The sequence below is a fragment of the Melitaea cinxia genome, chromosome 1 (assembly GCF_905220565.1).
Source record: "Melitaea cinxia chromosome 1, ilMelCinx1.1, whole genome shotgun sequence".
Classification (NCBI taxonomy): domain Eukaryota; kingdom Metazoa; phylum Arthropoda; class Insecta; order Lepidoptera; family Nymphalidae; genus Melitaea; species Melitaea cinxia.
In genome coordinates this window covers 18,553,064-18,560,445 of record NC_059394.1, presented here as the reverse complement: position 1 = coordinate 18,560,445, position 7,382 = coordinate 18,553,064, and positions in this window count along the sequence as shown.

The following is a 7,382-nucleotide window of genomic DNA, read 5'->3' as shown; positions in this document are numbered from 1 at the left end:
GGAGTGAAGTCATGTGAAACAACAAGAACAAGGAAAGAGTAATGATGCTGGAGTTACGTTGAGTGACGATTTACAGCGCTTTTAGGAATAACAAGGTATAGGTATTATAGTAAACCAGCATTTACCGTACCGATACGAGTCATCACTTCAGCCTATCGTAGTCCACTACTGGACATAGGCCTCCACAAGTTCGCGCCAACAAATGTCGTGAACTCATGTGTTTTGCCCATAGTCACCTCGCTGGGCAGGCGGGTTGGTGACCGCGGGGCTGGCTTTCTCACACCAGGGACGCTGCTGCCCGCCTTCGAACTGTGTATTTCAAAGCCAGCAGTTGGTTGGTTATCCCGCCATCGGTTGATTTTTTAAGTTCTAAGGTGGTACTGTGTTATCCCTTAGTCGCCTCTTACGAACACCACGAGAAGAGAGCGGATGACTAATATTATTTACAGTGGTAACCACACAGCACTTTACTTACTTCATACTAATTATTTTATTCCTGCAATTATTTCATGGATATTGTATGAACAAATATCAGTTGCTAGAGATGAGAGAAAAATGTCAATACTAAATTGTTTGCGTAGTAACATGATATGAGTTGAGAATTTCAGAATGAAGCTTGATTTCTGGAATTCAAGATCAGGAGCTACGCAGGTACGCAGGTGTACTGTAATACTGTGAGTCCTGGTGTTCAAATAAATGTACCACCAAGAAAAAAAAGTGGCCATATGTTTTTAGTACATAACAATATGTGATTATGACGCAAATGGTTGTACGCCATCGCATCTAACACATTAAGCGTTTTAATTAATACACATTTGCGGATTTCGTTAACCCGCATATCGCGTGCACAAGGCTTCTTCTCGTTAAAGTAGGCAAAAAGGTAAGGATTACGCGGAACTTGTAAATCATATACTTAGAGAATGTCTAACAGAAACAGAAAGTTTCCGGGTCGGCAAGCTGACATCAAAACATTTTGGCTTCAGCCTTTCTATCTGTGTGGACACAATCTTCGTAATTTTGTTAGAAATGTTTTTACTATATGGCCGCATCTTGATAACCATATTAGAAAACTACAGACTTAGTGGACGCAGGCTAACATTCATCTTACAAATTTTCTGGGACGCAATCTGACATTTCGGTGATCTATCACTATTTAGAATCAAACTAACGTTTTACTGAAAACATTTAGACTGCGTGGACGTCCTCCTCTGTGGTTTCTTCTAGAATTTTGTAACTATAACGTACATTTATTCTAATATTCGTAAAAAAAATGTGCTAATATTTGATTCGACGCATCTTCGAATTTTCGTTAGATTTGCTGAATACAAAATTACATTTGGATCATACTACAAAGCCTGCGGACTTTGTCTGTGATTGTGAACTTTTTTTGTGTTCTCTGAAGGTACTTGTGTCAGGTTGTCGGCAAGCTCGACTTTGAGTAGCAACTATAACGCAGAATTAAGCTGCGTCCTTTTAGTTTAGACCAGAACATAGGATAAAAATGCTAAACTTTCTTTTGCCATATCTAAATATAAAATATGCGAAGAGTCAAATAATTATTCGCCAAAGACACTTTTTAAGTTTATTAAGATTAACCTACTCTACAAAAAACCAGCGATCACAGTTTAGTGGAATATATTTTTTTATAAACTACGGCTTATCAATTATTCTGTACCGATTATAAACGTGAATAAAATGAGTAATTGTTTCCATCCGGTGTAGCGTTTAGCGATTGAAGGCGACGTCTTACCGCCTCAAATTACACTGAACAATCAAAGTATAATTTCAAAACAAATCTTTACTTTAAAAAAATACTTTTGTATACTAAACTCAACTTTCAACACGACATTAACAGGAAGGTAAACTGAATAACAAGCGTGTAACTGGCGTATAATATGTTTGTTGACCATACAAATAATCAGATGACGTTCGGGGAGAAAAAAAAAACGAAATTATCACAGTTAACATAATTGATTGGGCCCGTTGCGACGTGCTGCAACAAAAGGAGCAGTCGTGAGAACGTCTACACGTAAAAAACCCGACAACTTCATTAAATAACCCCTGTCAAAAGTAATGTCTAATACTTTTTTTTTCTCGCTCCCGATGTCGAATTATGCTAACAAAAGGTGTTAACGAAAAAAAAAAACAGTCACACAAATACGGAGTCAGGGTTTTTAAACTATTTTGTCGTTTTTCGATTTTGTATTTTCAGACATATTGTATTGTATGTGCGTGCGGTTTTAGTTCTTCAATAGTTGTTTTTATTTTTTTTAATAATTTAACACTGTGTCAGTAGATTATTGTATTAAATGGTTGGCTACGCTTATAAAATCAATTACATTCCTTTGGATAGTTTTAAGAACATGTACAGTTTACCTACATTTATTTTATTTTATTGTTGTAATAATCTTTCTTCTTTATATATAAAAATGAATCGTAAAATGTGTTCTTAAGCGTATAACTCAACAACGCCTGGACCAATTTTACCATTTTTTTTTAAATGTTCGTTGAAGTCCAAGGATGGTTTTTACGGCGAGAAAAACTTGAATAATTTCCATGAAAACCCTAAAAACAGCCTTTTTCTTTGTCCCATACAAACTAAAATTCTAAAGTTTTCTAACTAAAATGTAGAGTCAATTTGAACTTTATTGAATAGCATGTTAAATAATATATTAGGGCGCATTTTACGTAAGTTATCAATGATTAAATTGATCTTATTCGTAGACCGCATTTTAATTTAATTAACATACAGTAAAAATGGTATTAACTAGCTATTTCACATTACCTGTTATATTGTTGCGTTAACAATGGAAAATTCCCGTTTTTAAACTATCGACTCCAAGTTTGGTACGAATCTCCTATATGTGATGTAGAAATGATCGATGAGCGGATTTTAGGATCTCATGCCCAATAAGGATTACGGAGCTGGGCGTTAATAATGAAATTTTTTAATGTATGTAACTCCGAAACTACTGAACTATTTTTATCAAATTTTTTAAGCATTTGTAGTTTGGTCCAACTTGGTAGATAGGGTAGTTTTCATCTCAATCGGACCTGGTAGGTGGCGCTACTATCAGTATTTAACTCCGAAACTACCGAACCAATTTTTATCAAAATTTGAAAGCATCTGTAATATTGTCTGACTTGGAAGATACGGTAGTTTTTTATCTCAGTTGGACTCGGTAGGTGGCGCTGCTATTTGTATGTAGCTCTGAAACTACCGAACCAATTTTTATCAAATTTTGAAAGCATCTGTAATTTTGTCTGACTTGAAAGATATGGTAGTTTTTATCTCAATTGGACTCGGTAGGTGGCGCTGCTATCGGTATGTAAGCTATCAAATTTGGTAGCTGTTTTCCGGGCAGGACAACGTCTGCCGGGTCCCCTAGTAATTATAATAAAATTTAAAAAATTAAAATGAGGATGAGTCTAATAATTATTTATGCTTGTTAGACTAAATATTAGCGACCCTTAAGTTTATCATTTATAAATATTATAGTTAACAAAGTTTAGGGCAAAATTATTACGCAAACTGTTTGCAAACTTACAACTACTAACAAAAAAAAATGTTCAGTTCATCGCTAAACACTCAGTTTGCATAAAATTACTATAAATAAGAAGCACACTATAATCGTTGCATCTATTCACTTATCTTCATCATTTTATCAATAATTTACTATCTGTAAGTCTGTAACAGTTCGTGCAGATAACCTATAATTAGCGCAAACACTGATAATATTTTTTTCCAGCAAATTATCAGGGTTGTCGATACTTAAAATCAAAAGAACAACTCGAAAAAATGACACATCTAAAATAATTTCTATGGATGTTGTAAAAAAAAAGCAGCAAATTTGAATAAATTCTGTGCAAAAAAAACTTTACACTGACTTTAAAATTACATTTATACTTAACTACACGATAATTTAAAGCAATGAAATTATTTAGAAATATTTTAAATATAAAGTTATTAATTTATTCTTTCTAAAATATAAATTATGCCTTGGCACTAAAGAAAGATATTTTAAGTGCAACTCGCACTCGCACGCGCATTCGCAAATTTCGACAAACCTTACAAAATTTACAAATAACGATCCCCGTACTGGAGTCTCAATGTAACCTTTTGTAGTTTTATTATTAGGTATCCAATCGTTATACTGGCCATAGTAATACGTGTTTAAACCATCATGGTCAGACACTATTAAGATGTACGCCTAATTCCTTTCTGGTGTAGTAGGTGCCTTAACACCAGTGTGTGCGCATTCGATTCAAACTTGGAGCGGATAATTGTACTTCTGTAACGGCCAAATTTTCTTCTGAACGAAAAGGAGGATTTTGCGGTCAATGAGCCGTTTACAAATTATTTTAGTTAAGTTTAATTCAGTTTCCCTCCAGGGTCCCAGACAGATCTATCTGGATCCAGATAGCCCAGATAAAAACAGATAAAAATTGTATGAAAATTTTGGAATCCCTGTTTCAAACACACAATAGTTTACAATAACTTCCCATACAAATAATCGTTTTTTTATTTGAAATTTTCAACAAGGCTAGCTTACTGATAATTAATACACATGGTACATATGTACGTGACACCAATAACCATTGCACCAGTTAAAAAATGTTGGGAGCTGACTACGATTAATGACAAATAAGGTAAATTTCCCGTTATACGTCTTAATAATGTATTTGAGTCTTCCAGTTTCTTCTTTGTGTGATTTTTAAGACTCACTCACCTCTGTAAAGGAAAGACTGTTAAGTTAAAGGTGGATCCAGTTAGCATCCTTAATAACTATACTGTTATTTATTTACACAACTATTTAGGTATATACTCCACGTAAATTATATATCATTTTATAGATAATTGCTTGCTCTACTGGCATCAACAAATAAAAAAGTTATTATTGCTTTTGTTTCTGTAGATTAATTAATTATTAAAATTATGGGTATATATGACGGCTTTGAAACAACGTCAACATGATTGACGGTCGGTAATTTTTTTATTTATTTAGTGCGAATTATTCGCACGGATATTGCTAGTTTTTTTTTTAATAATTCTGACTCGGTGTAAAAACACATTTTCAAAATAGTGACAAAAACAGAATTTTGTAGTGATTTATTATTGATATATTTATTAAGATACCGGTTTGTATGTAACGTTTACGCAAAAAGCACAAATACTTATTATTAAGTTCATTAAGATTCAACAAGCTTTTAACAAAACAATATAAACACGTTTTACAGACAGCGTTATTTTAAAAATCAAAATACAAGAAAAACAAAGCTATGACTTTTCTTCATTTACTGTCTCATCTAAATTCAAACTATTTTATAATAATTGTTGTTTTTTTTCATTCATCTTATATTTTAGATGAATAAAAAAATCTTCATTAATCATCGTATTGCATTTTTTAATTCAAAATTGCATGATTTATATATTTATATAATAAATTTAGTACCTATACTTACGCAATTATAAATTGCGTCTAGACACCATAACCCTAGTTATAGCTGTATTTGTTCAGGTGTTATTTTGAGCCCGGAAGTGACGTATTTATCAGTTCGTCTCCATGATCTATGTACATTGTATTGCCTCATGTTTATTTTTCTATTGAGGTACAATCCGAATAGTGTGTTATAAATTCTCTACATTATACATCTATAGGTAGTATATTACCTTTACTTTCTGTCTGGAGAAATTGCGGATTTCGAATAGTTTGCAAAAAAAATGTGTGTAATGTGTGAACGTATAAGTATATTTTTTCTTTTCTCCTGTCGATTAGCCAGTTGACTGACTGGCAGTTTGTAGTGGCCCTAATTTCTGCTCCGCAAGTAGCGGGTTCGATTCCCGCCTGAGGATGGGAATGATATTTGTAGTGATATTACCAAAAAATATTTAGCTATAACAGTCGGCTGTTATACAGGAACAGACAATAATGTGTGTATATTATGAGATATTTATAAGACATTTATTAATTTATACAAATATTTTTACAAAAAAAGTCCACTTCATCAGTTCCATCAATGCGAATCACTGAATAAAAATTGATATTGCGGTTTTGAATGTCACATCTGCGATGCGTCGAGTTTCCTGCGATAAGGGACGCTGCAAGCGAATGACCCCGTGCGGTTTTGCGAAACTAATACCAACGGTAGTAATCATCGATCGGCTTTTATTTTATTTTATTTAAACCATTTCTCTAGCATGCGTTATTCTTTAAATTCATGATTTTTTTTATACAAAATGACATTGAGTTAAACGACCAAATATTATTTTCAATATAAAGGAGTAAAGATCTTTGAGTAATTTATTTACATTATTCTAAATGCTTCTTTTTGGTGAACACTTTAAAATTAAAGCTTTTTTAAAACTGTTACTTACTGACTACTAGTAATACTGATTGATCGTACGAAAAATGTACGTATAAAAAAAGTTTTCGTGAAAAATGTTTCACACCCCTGTAAAGCACTTGTTAACTTAACCAGCCGTTGAGCGGACTCGTTCGGGAACAGGTAACTGAGTAAAAAGTAAAAAAACAAGGTCCGGCTGACGGCCGCGACCGCTCCTGTCCGTCCACTAAGGAGGCTGTTCATGACATTCATACTTTTTTGTACATATAATATTCCAAGCAGACAAGTACGAACATCATATAAATAAAAAATTAAATAAAAAAAAACGAAACAGAAATTTGTAAAATATGACACCTGACAAATTATTACTTATTTTTTTTTATAACATAAGTTTAGTAAAATTATTTTTATATGCATATACTTATATTTTTTTTGTTCTATTTTTTCAATAATATTATGACTAGTTAATCTTAATCATTATTGTTAATATACATTTTCAGACCCAGCGGGCGTGTAGTGTTTCTATATTTACGACTGCAATAAATCACTCGAAATGACAGCTCAAATATTTCGATTAAATTATTATGTTGTGTAAAATGGATTGAGTTTTTACTGTTATATTTTTCTTCATAAAATTGTACCTGGCGACGTTTGTAAAATAGAGATATTTAGAAAAAACGAATTAGATATTGTGTTAATTAGATATATTAAAACGAATTATAAGATATCATGAGAACAATGGAAGCCAAGACAATTTTTTTCAAAGTTTTAGTTGTCTATGTGTTTAATCTTGCGTGTAATATCTGCTGTAGAATATTTGATGTGGTTTTAACGTTATTTAACACAATATGAGGATGACATTCAAGGAATAATAGTTTTTCATATTATTCTTTTTTACCGTTGAATTCAACTATATTTATGAAATATTTCTATTTGCAATTGAGAATCTAAAAGTTGTAGTTGCTTATAATTGAGATGTAGCAAATACTAATTGAGAAAGAGACCTATGCCCAGCAGTGGGATATGTTACAGGTTGA